The 12,109-nt window shown below is 45.5% G+C and overlaps 1 protein-coding gene across 4 annotated transcripts in view; it reads right to left on the reverse strand.

Annotated features, from left to right (window-relative positions):
* The window catches only part of RTKN (rhotekin), a 92,941-nt gene that overhangs the window by 38,616 nt on the left and 42,216 nt on the right, over nucleotides 1-12,109 (reverse strand). The gene's annotated exons all lie outside the window — the stretch shown is intronic.

Consider the following 12,109-nt stretch of genomic DNA (forward strand, 5'->3'; position numbering starts at 1 on the left):
AGTCATCACCATATAATACTGAGGTACAGCAGTGACACAGACCATGTCTCCCCTGCCTCTGACTGTATACACATTACTGGATGTCCAGTCATCACCATATAATACTGAGGTACAGGAGTGACACAGACCATGTCTCCCCTGCCTCTGACTGTATACACATTACTGGATGTCCAGTCATCTCCATATAATACTGAGGTACAGGAGTGACACAGACCATGTCTCCCCTGCCTCTGACTGTATACACATTACTGGATGTCCAGTCATCTCCATATAATACTGAGGTACAGGAGTGACACAGACCATGTCTCCTCTGCCTCTGACTGTATACACATTACTGGATGTCCAGTCATCTCCATATAATACTGAGGTACAGCAGTGACACAGACCATGTCTCCTCTGCCTCTGACTGTATACACATTACTGGATGTCCAGTCATCACCATATAATACTGAGGTACAGCAGTGACACAGACCATGTCTCCTCTGCCTCTGACTGTATACACATTACTGGATGTCCAGTCATCACCATATAATACTGAGGTACAGCAGTGACACAGACCATGTCTCCTCTGCCTCTGACTGTATACACATTACTGGATGTCCAGTCATCACCATATAATACTGAGGTACAGCAGTGACACAGACCATGTCTCCTCTGCCTCTGACTGTATACACATTACTGGATGTCCAGTCATCTCCATATAATACTGAGGTACAGCAGTGACACAGACCATGTCTCCTCTGCCTCTGACTGTATACACATTACTGGATGTCCAGTCATCTCCATATAATACTGAGGTACAGGAGTGACACAGATCATGTCTCCTCTGCCTCTGACTGTATACACATTACTGGATGTCCAGTCATCACCATATAATACTGAGGTACAGGAGTGACACAGACCATGTCTCCTCTGCCTCTGACTGTATACACATTACTGGATGTCCAGTCATCACCATATAATACTGAGGTACAGCAGTGACACAGACCATGTCTCCTCTGCCTCTGACTGTATACACATTACTGGATGTCCAGTCATCTCCATATAATACTGAGGTACAGCAGTGACACAGACCATGTCTCCTCTGCCTCTGACTGTATACACATTACTGGATGTCCAGTCATCTCCATATAATACTGAGGTACAGCAGTGACACAGACCATGTCTCCCCTGCCTCTGACTGTATACACATTACTGGATGTCCAGTCATCTCCATATAATACTGAGGTACAGCAGTGACACAGACCATGTCTCCCTGCCTCTGACTGTATACACATTACTGGATGTCCAGTCATCTCCATATAATACTGAGGTACAGCAGTGACACAGACCATGTCTCCTCTGCCTCTGACTGTATACACATTACTGGATGTCCAGTCATCTCCATATAATACTGAGGTACAGGAGTGACACAGACCATGTCTCCTCTGCCTCTGACTGTATACACATTACTGGATGTCCAGTCATCTCCATATAATACTGAGGTACAGCAGTGACACAGACCATGTCTCCTCTGCCTCTGACTGTATACACATTACTGGATGTCCAGTCATCACCATATAATACTGAGGTACAGCAGTGACACAGACCATGTCTCCTCTGCCTCTGACTGTATACACATTACTGGATGTCCAGTCATCACCATATAATACTGAGGTACAGCAGTGACACAGATCATGTCTCCTCTGCCTCTGACTGTATACACATTACTGGATGTCCAGTCATCACCATATAATACTGAGGTACAGCAGTGACACAGATCATGTCTCCTCTGCCTCTGACTGTATACACATTACTGGATGTCCAGTCATCTCCATATAATACTGAGGTACAGCAGTGACACAGACCATGTCTCCTCTGCCTCTGACTGTATACACATTACTGGATGTCCAGTCATCTCCATATAATACTGAGGTACAGGAGTGACACAGACCATGTCTCCTCTGCCTCTGACTGTATACACATTACTGGATGTCCAGTCATCTCCATATAATACTGAGGTACAGCAGTGACACAGACCATGTCTCCTCTGCCTCTGACTGTATACACATTACTGGATGTCCAGTCATCACCATATAATACTGAGGTACAGCAGTGACACAGACCATGTCTCCTCTGCCTCTGACTGTATACACATTACTGGATGTCCAGTCATCACCATATAATACTGAGGTACAGCAGTGACACAGACCATGTCTCCTCTGCCTCTGACTGTATACACATTACTGGATGTCCAGTCATCTCCATATAATACTGAGGTACAGCAGTGACACAGACCATGTCTCCTCTGCCTCTGACTGTATACACATTACTGGATGTCCAGTCATCACCATATAATACTGAGGTACAGCAGTGACACAGACCATGTCTCCTCTGCCTCTGACTGTATACACATTACTGGATGTCCAGTCATCACCATATAATACTGAGGTACAGGAGTGACACAGACCATGTCTCCTCTGCCTCTGACTGTATACACATTACTGGATGTCCAGTCATCACCATATAATACTGAGGTACAGCAGTGACACAGACCATGTCTCCTCTGCCTCTGACTGTATACACATTACTGATGTCCAGTCATCACCATATAATACTGAGGTACAGCAGTGACACAGACCATGTCTCCTCTGCCTCTGACTGTATACACATTACTGGATGTCCAGTCATCACCATATAATACTGAGGTACAGGAGTGACACAGACCATGTCTCCCTCTGCCTCTGACTGTATACACATTACTGGATGTCCAGTCATCACCATATAATACTGAGGTACAGCAGTGACACAGACCATGTCTCCTCTGCCTCTGACTGTATACACATTACTGGATGTCCAGTCATCACCATATAATACTGAGGTACAGCAGTGACACAGACCATGTCTCCTCTGCCTCTGACTGTATACACATTACTGGATGTCCAGTCATCACCATATAATACTGAGGTACAGCAGTGACACAGACCATGTCTCCTCTGCCTCTGACTGTATACACATTACTGGATGTCCAGTCATCACCATATAATACTGAGGTACAGCAGTGACACAGACCATGTCTCCTCTGCCTCTGACTGTATACACATTACTGGATGTCCAGTCATCACCATATAATACTGAGGTACAGCAGTGACACAGACCATGTCTCCTCTGCCTCTGACTGTATACACATTACTGGATGTCCAGTCATCACCATATAATACTGAGGTACAGCAGTGACACAGACCATGTCTCCTCTGCCTCTGACTGTATACACATTACTGGATGTCCAGTCATCACCATATAATACTGAGGTACAGCAGTGACACAGACCATGTCTCCTCTGCCTCTGACTGTATACACATTACTGGATGTCCAGTCATCACCATATAATACTGAGGTACAGCAGTGACACAGACCATGTCTCCTCTGCCTCTGACTGTATACACATTACTGGATGTCCAGTCATCACCATATAATACTGAGGTACAGGAGTGACACAGACCATGTCTCCTCTGCCTCTGACTGTATACACATTACTGGATGTCCAGTCATCACCATATAATACTGAGGTACAGCAGTGACACAGATCATGTCTCCTCTGCCTCTGAACTGTATACACATTACTGGATGTCCAGTCATCACCATATAATACTGAGGTACAGGAGTGACACCGATCATGTCTCCTCTGCCTCTGACTGTATACACATTACTGGATGTCCAGTCATCTCCATATAATACTGAGGTACAGCAGTGACACAGACCATGTCTCCCCTGCCTCTGACTGTATACACATTACTGGATGTCCAGTCATCACCATATAATACTGAGGTACAGGAGTGACACAGACCATGTCTCCTCTGCCTCTGACTGTATACACATTACTGGATGTCCAGTCATCACCATATAATACTGAGTACAGCAGTGACACAGACCATGTCTCCCTGCCTCTGACTGTATACACAGTACTGGATGTCCAGTCATCACCATATAATACTGAGGTACAGCAGTGACACAGACCATGTCTCCTCTGCCTCTGACTGTATACACATTACTGGATGTCCAGTCATCTCCATATAATACTGAGGTACAGAGTGACACAGACCATGTCTCCTCTGCCTCTGACTGTATACACATTACTGGATGTCCAGTCATCACCATATAATACTGAGGTACAGCAGTGACACAGACCATGTCTCCTCTGCCTCTGACTGTATACACAGTACTGGATGTCCAGTCATCACCATATAATACTGAGGTACAGCAGTGACACAGACCATGTCTCCCCTGCCTCTGACTGTATACACATTACTGGATGTCCAGTCATCTCCATATAATACTGAGGTACAGGAGTGACACAGACCATGTCTCCTCTGCCTCTGACTGTATACACATTACTGGATGTCCAGTCATCACCATATAATACTGAGGTACAGCAGTGACACAGACCATGTCTCCTCTGCCTCTGACTGTATACACATTACTGGATGTCCAGTCATCACCATATAATACTGAGGTACAGCAGTGACACAGACCATGTCTCCCCTGCCTCTGACTGTATACACATTACTGGATGTCCAGTCATCACCATATAATACTGAGGTACAGCAGTGACACAGATCATGTCTCCTCTGCCTCTGACTGTATACACATTACTGGATGTCCAGTCATCACCATATAATACTGAGGTACAGGAGTGACACAGATCATGTCTCCTCTGCCTCTATACACATTACTGGATGTCCAGTCATCTCCATATAATACTGAGGTACAGGAGTGACACAGACCATGTCTCCTCTGCCTCTGACTGTATACACATTACTGGATGTCCAGTCATCTCCATATAATACTGAGGTACAGGAGTGACACAGACCATGTCTCCTCTGCCTCTGACTGTATACACATTACTGGATGTCCAGTCATCTCCATATAAGACTGAGGTACAGCAGTGACACAGACCATGTCTCCTCTGCCTCTGACTGTATACACATTACTGGATGTCCAGTCATCTCCATATAATACTGAGGTACAGGAGTGACACAGACCATGTCTCCTCTGCCTCTGACTGTATACACATTACTGGATGTCCAGTCATCTCCATATAATACTGAGGTACAGCAGTGACACAGACCATGTCTCCTCTGCCTCTGACTGTATACACATTACTGGATGTCCAGTCATCTCCATATAATACTGAGGTACATGAGTGACACAGACCATGTCTACTCTGCCTCTGACTGTATACACATTACTGGATGTCCAGTCATCACCATATAATACTGAGGTACAGGAGTGACACAGACCATGTCTCCTCTGCCTCTGACTGTATACACATTACTGGATGTCCAGTCATCACCATATAATACTGAGGTACAGGAGTGACACAGACCACGTCTCCTCTGCCTCTGACTGTATACACATTACTGGATGTCCAGTCATCTCCATATAATACTGAGGTACATGAGTGACACAGACCACGTCTACTCTGCCTCTGACTGTATACACATTACTGGATGTCCAGTCATCTCCATATAATACTGAGGTACATGAGTGACACAGACCATGTCTCCCCTGCCTCTGACTGTATACACATTACTGGATGTCCAGTCATCTCCATATAATACTGAGGTACAGGAGTGACACAGACCATGTCTCCCCTGCCTCTGACTGTATACACATTACTGGATGTCCAGTCATCTCCATATAATACTGAGGTACAGCAGTGACACAGACCATGTCTCCCCTGCCTCTGACTGTATACACATTACTGGATGTCCAGTCATCTCCATATAATACTGAGGTACAGCAGTGACACAGACCATGTCTCCTCTGCCTCTGACTGTATACACATTACTGGATGTCCAGTCATCTCCATATAATACTGAGGTACAGCAGTGACACAGACCATGTCTCCTCTGCCTCTGACTGTATACACATTACTGGATGTCCAGTCATCTCCATATAATACTGAGGTACAGCAGTGACACAGACCATGTCTCCCCTGCCTCTGACTGTATACACATTACTGGATGTCCAGTCATCACCATATAATACTGAGGTACAGGAGTGACACAGACCATGTCTCCTCTGCCTCTGACTGTATACACATTACTGGATGTCCAGTCATCTCCATATAATACTGAGGTACAGGAGTGACACAGATCATGTCTCCTCTGCCTCTGACTGTATACACAGTACTGGATGTCCAGTCATCACCATATAATACTGAGGTACAGGAGTGACACAGACCATGTCTCCCCTGCCTCTGACTGTATACACATTACTGGATGTCCAGTCATCACCATATAATACTGAGGTACAGCAGTGACACAGACCATGTCTCCCCTGCCTCTGACTGTATACACATTACTGGATGTCCAGTCATCACCATATAATACTGAGGTACAGAAGTGACACAGACCATGTCTCCTCTGCCTCTGACTGTATACACATTACTGGATGTCCAGTCATCACCATATAATACTGAGGTACAGGAGTGACACAGACCATGTCTCCTCTGCCTCTGACTGTATACACATTACTGGATGTCCAGTCATCTCCATATAATACTGAGGTACAGGAGTGACACAGATCATGTCTCCCCTGCCTCTGACTGTATACACATTACTGGATGTCCAGTCATCACCATATAATACTGAGGTACAGCAGTGACACAGACCATGTCTCCCCTGCCTCTGACTGTATACACATTACTGGATGTCCAGTCATCACCATATAATACTGAGGTACAGGAGTGACACAGACCATGTCTCCCCTGCCTCTGACTGTATACACATTACTGGATGTCCAGTCATCACCATATAATACTGAGGTACAGGAGTGACACAGACCATGTCTCCCTCTGCCTCTGACTGTATACACATTACTGGATGTCCAGTCATCACCATATAATACTGAGGTACAGGAGTGACACAGACCATGTCTCCTCTGCCTCTGACTGTATACACATTACTGGATGTCCAGTCATCACCATATAATACTGAGGTACAGGAGTGACACAGACCATGTCTCCTCTGCCTCTGACTGTATACACATTACTGGATGTCCAGTCATCTCCATATAATACTGAGGTACAGCAGTGACACAGACCATGTCTCCCCTGCCTCTGACTGTATACACATTACTGGATGTCCAGTCATCTCCATATAATACTGAGGTACAGGAGTGACACAGACCATGTCTCCCTGCCTCTGACTGTATACACATTACTGGATGTCCAGTCATCACCATATAATACTGAGGTACAGGAGTGACACAGACCATGTCTCCTCTGCCTCTGACTGTATACACATTACTGGATGTCCAGTCATCACCATATAATACTGAGGTACAGGAGTGACACAGACCATGTCTCCCCTGCCTCTGACTGTATACACATTACTGGATGTCCAGTCATCACCATATAATACTGAGGTACAGGAGTGACACAGATCATGTCTCCTCTGCCTCTGACTGTATACACATTACTGGATGTCCAGTCATCACCATATAATACTGAGGTACAGGAGTGACACAGACCATGTCTCCCCTGCCTCTGACTGTATACACATTACTGGATGTCCAGTCATCTCCATATAATACTGAGGTACAGCAGTGACACAGACCATGTCTCCTCTGCCTCTGACTGTATACACATTACTGGATGTCCAGTCATCACTATATAATACTGAGGTACAGGAGTGACACAGACCATGTCTCCCCTGCCTCTGACTGTATACACATTACTGGATGTCCAGTCATCACCATATAATACTGAGGTACAGGAGTGACACAGACCATGTCTCCCCTGCCTCTGACTGTATACACATTACTGGATGTCCAGTCATCTCCATATAATACTGAGGTACAGCAGTGACACAGATCATGTCTCCTCTGCCTCTGACTGTATACACATTACTGGATGTCCAGTCATCACCATATAATACTGAGGTACAGCAGTGACACAGACCACGTCTCCTCTGCCTCTGACTGTATACACATTACTGGATGTCCAGTCATCACCATATAATACTGAGGTACAGGAGTGACACAGACCATGTCTACTCTGCCTCTGACTGTATACACATTACTGGATGTCCAGTCATCTCCATATAATACTGAGGTACAGGAGTGACACAGACCATGTCTCCCCTGCCTCTGACTGTATACACATTACCGGATGTCCAGTCATCTCCATATAATACTGAGGTACAGCAGTGACACAGACCATGTCTCCTCTGCATCTGACTGTATACACATTACTGGATGTCCAGTCATCTCCATATAATACTGAGGTACAGCAGTGACACAGATCATGTCTCCTCTGCCTCTGACTGTATACACATTACTGGATGTCCAGTCATCACCATATAATACTGAGGTACAGCAGTGACACAGACCACGTCTCCTCTGCCTCTGACTGTATACACATTACTGGATGTCCAGTCATCACCATATAATACTGAGGTACAGGAGTGACACAGACCATGTCTACTCTGCCTCTGACTGTATACACATTACTGGATGTCCAGTCATCTCCATATAATACTGAGGTACAGGAGTGACACAGACCATGTCTCCCCTGCCTCTGACTGTATACACAGTACTGGATGTCCAGTCATCACCATATAATACTGAGGTACAGCAGTGACACAGACCATGTCTCCTCTGCCTCTGACTGTATACACATTACTGGATGTCCAGTCATCTCCATATAATACTGAGGTACAGCAGTGACACAGACCATGTCTCCTCTGCCTCTGACTGTATACACATTACTGGATGTCCAGTCATCACCATATAATATTGAGGTACAGGAGTGACACAGACCATGTCTCCTCTGCCTCTGACTGTATACACATTACTGGATGTCCAGTCATCACCATATAATACTGAGGTACAGGAGTGACACAGACATGTCTCCTCTGCCTCTGACTGTATACACATTACTGGATGTCCAGTCATCACCATATAATACTGAGGTACAGCAGTGACACAGACCATGTCTCCCCTGCCTCTGACTGTATACACATTACTGGATGTCCAGTCATCTCCATATAATACTGAGGTACAGCAGTGACACAGACCATGTCTCCCCTGCCTCTGACTGTATACACATTACTGGATGTCCAGTCATCTCCATATAATACTGAGGTACAGGAGTGACACAGATCCATGTCTCCCCTGCCTCTGACTGTATACACATTACTGGATGTCCAGTCATCTCCATATAATACTGAGGTACAGGAGTGACACAGATCATGTCTCCCCTGCCTCTGACTGTATACACATTACTGGATGTCCAGTCATCTCCATATAATACTGAGGTACAGGAGTGACACAGACCATGTCTCCCCTGCCTCTGACTGTATACACATTACTGGATGTCCAGTCATCACCATATAATACTGAGGTACATGAGTGACACAGACCATGTCTCCCCTGCCTCTGACTGTATACACATTACTGGATGTCCAGTCATCTCCATAAAATACTGAGGTACAGCAGTGACACAGACCATGTCTCCTCTGCCTCTGACTGTATACACATTACTGGATGTCCAGTCATCTCCATATAATACTGAGGTACAGCAGTGACACAGACCATGTCTCCTCTGCCTCTGACTGTATACACATTACTGGATGTCCAGTCATCACCATATAATACTGAGGTACAGGAGTGACACAGACCATGTCTCCTCTGCCTCTGACTGTATACACATTACTGGATGTCCAGTCATCTCCATATAATACTGAGGTACAGCAGTGACACAGATCATGTCTCCTCTGCCTCTGACTGTATACACATTACTGGATGTCCAGTCATCACCATATAATACTGAGGTACAGGAGTGACACCGATCATGTCTCCTCTGCCTCTGACTGTATACACATTACTGGATGTCCAGTCATCACCATATAATACTGAGGTACAGCAGTGACACAGATCATGTCTCCTCTGCCTCTGACTGTATACACATTACTGGATGTCCAGTCATCACCATATAATACTGAGGTACAGGAGTGACACAGACCATGTCTCCTCTGCCTCTGACTGTATACACATTACTGGATGTCCAGTCATCACCATATAATACTGAGGTACAGCAGTGACACAGACCATGTCTCCTCTGCCTCTGACTGTATACACATTACTGGATGTCCAGTCATCACCATATAATACTGAGGTACAGGAGTGACACAGACCATGTCTCCTCTGCCTCTGACTGTATACACATTACTGGATGTCCAGTCATCACCATATTATACTGAGGTACAGCAGTGACACAGACCATGTCTCCTCTGCCTCTGACTGTATACACATTACTGGATGTCCAGTCATCTCCATATAATACTGAGGTACAGGAGTGACACAGACCATGTCTCCTCTGCCTCTGACTGTATACACATTACTGGATGTCCAGTCATCACCATATAATACTGAGGTACAGGAGTGACACCGATCATGTCTCCCCTGCCTCTGACTGTATACACATTACTGGATGTCCAGTCATCACCATATAATACTGAGGTACAGGAGTGACACAGACCATGTCTCCCCTGCCTCTGACTGTATACACATTACTGGATGTCCAGTCATCACCATATAATACTGAGGTACAGGAGTGACACAGACCATGTCTCCCCTGCCTCTGACTGTATACACATTACTGGATGTCCAGTCATCTCCATATAATACTGAGGTACAGCAGTGACACAGACCATGTCTCCTCTGCCTCTGACTGTATACACATTACTGGATGTCCAGTCATCACCATATAATACTGAGGTACAGGAGTGACACAGACCATGTCTCCTCTGCCTCTGACTGTATACACATTACTGGATGTCCAGTCATCACCATATAATACTGAGGTACAGGAGTGACACAGACCATGTCTCCCCTGCCTCTGACTGTATACACATTACTGGATGTCCAGTCATCACCATATAATACTGAGGTACAGCAGTGACACAGACCATGTCTCCTCTGCCTCTGACTGTATACACATTACTGGATGTCCAGTCATCTCCATATAATACTGAGGTACAGCAGTGACACAGACCATGTCTCCTCTGCCTCTGACTGTATACACATTACTGGATGTCCAGTCATCTCCATATAATACTGAGGTACAGCAGTGACACAGACCATGTCTCCCCTGCCTCTGACTGTATACACATTACTGGATGTCCAGTCATCACCATATAATACTGAGGTACAGCAGTGACACAGACCATGTCTCCTCTGCCTCTGACTGTATACACATTACTGGATGTCCAGTCATCACCATATAATACTGAGGTACAGGAGTGACACAGACCATGTCTCCTCTGCCTCTGACTGTATACACATTACTGGATGTCCAGTCATCACCATATAATACTGAGGTACAGGAGTGACACAGACCATGTCTCCCCTGCCTCTGACTGTATACACATTACTGGATGTCCAGTCATCACCATATAATACTGAGGTACAGCAGTGACACAGACCATGTCTCCTCTGCCTCTGACTGTATACACATTACTGGATGTCCAGTCATCACCATATAATACTGAGGTACAGCAGTGACACAGACCATGTCTCCTCTGCCTCTGACTGTATACACATTACTGGATGTCCAGTCATCACCATATAATACTGAGGTACAGCAGTGACACAGACCATGTTTCCCCTGCCTCTGACTGTATACACATTACTGGATGTCCAGTCATCACTATATAATACTGAGGTACAGGAGTGACACAGACCATGTCTCCCCTGCCTCTGACTGTATACACATTACTGGATGTCCAGTCATCACCATATAATACTGAGGTACAGCAGTGACACAGACCATGTCTCCTCTGCCTCTGACTGTATACACATTACTGGATGTCCAGTCATCACCATATAATACTGAGGTACAGCAGTGACACAGACCATGTCTCCCCTGCCTCTGACTGTATACACATTACTGGATGTCCAGTCATCACCATATAATACTGAGGTACAGCAGTGACACAGACCATGTCTCCTCTGCCTCTGACTGTATACACATTACTGGATGTCCAGTCATCTCCATATAATACTGAGGTACAGGAGTGACACAGACCATGTCTCCTCTGCCTCTGACTGTATACACATTACT

The sequence above is a fragment of the Bufo bufo genome, chromosome 2, assembly GCF_905171765.1.
Source record: "Bufo bufo chromosome 2, aBufBuf1.1, whole genome shotgun sequence".
NCBI classification, from domain to species: domain Eukaryota; kingdom Metazoa; phylum Chordata; class Amphibia; order Anura; family Bufonidae; genus Bufo; species Bufo bufo.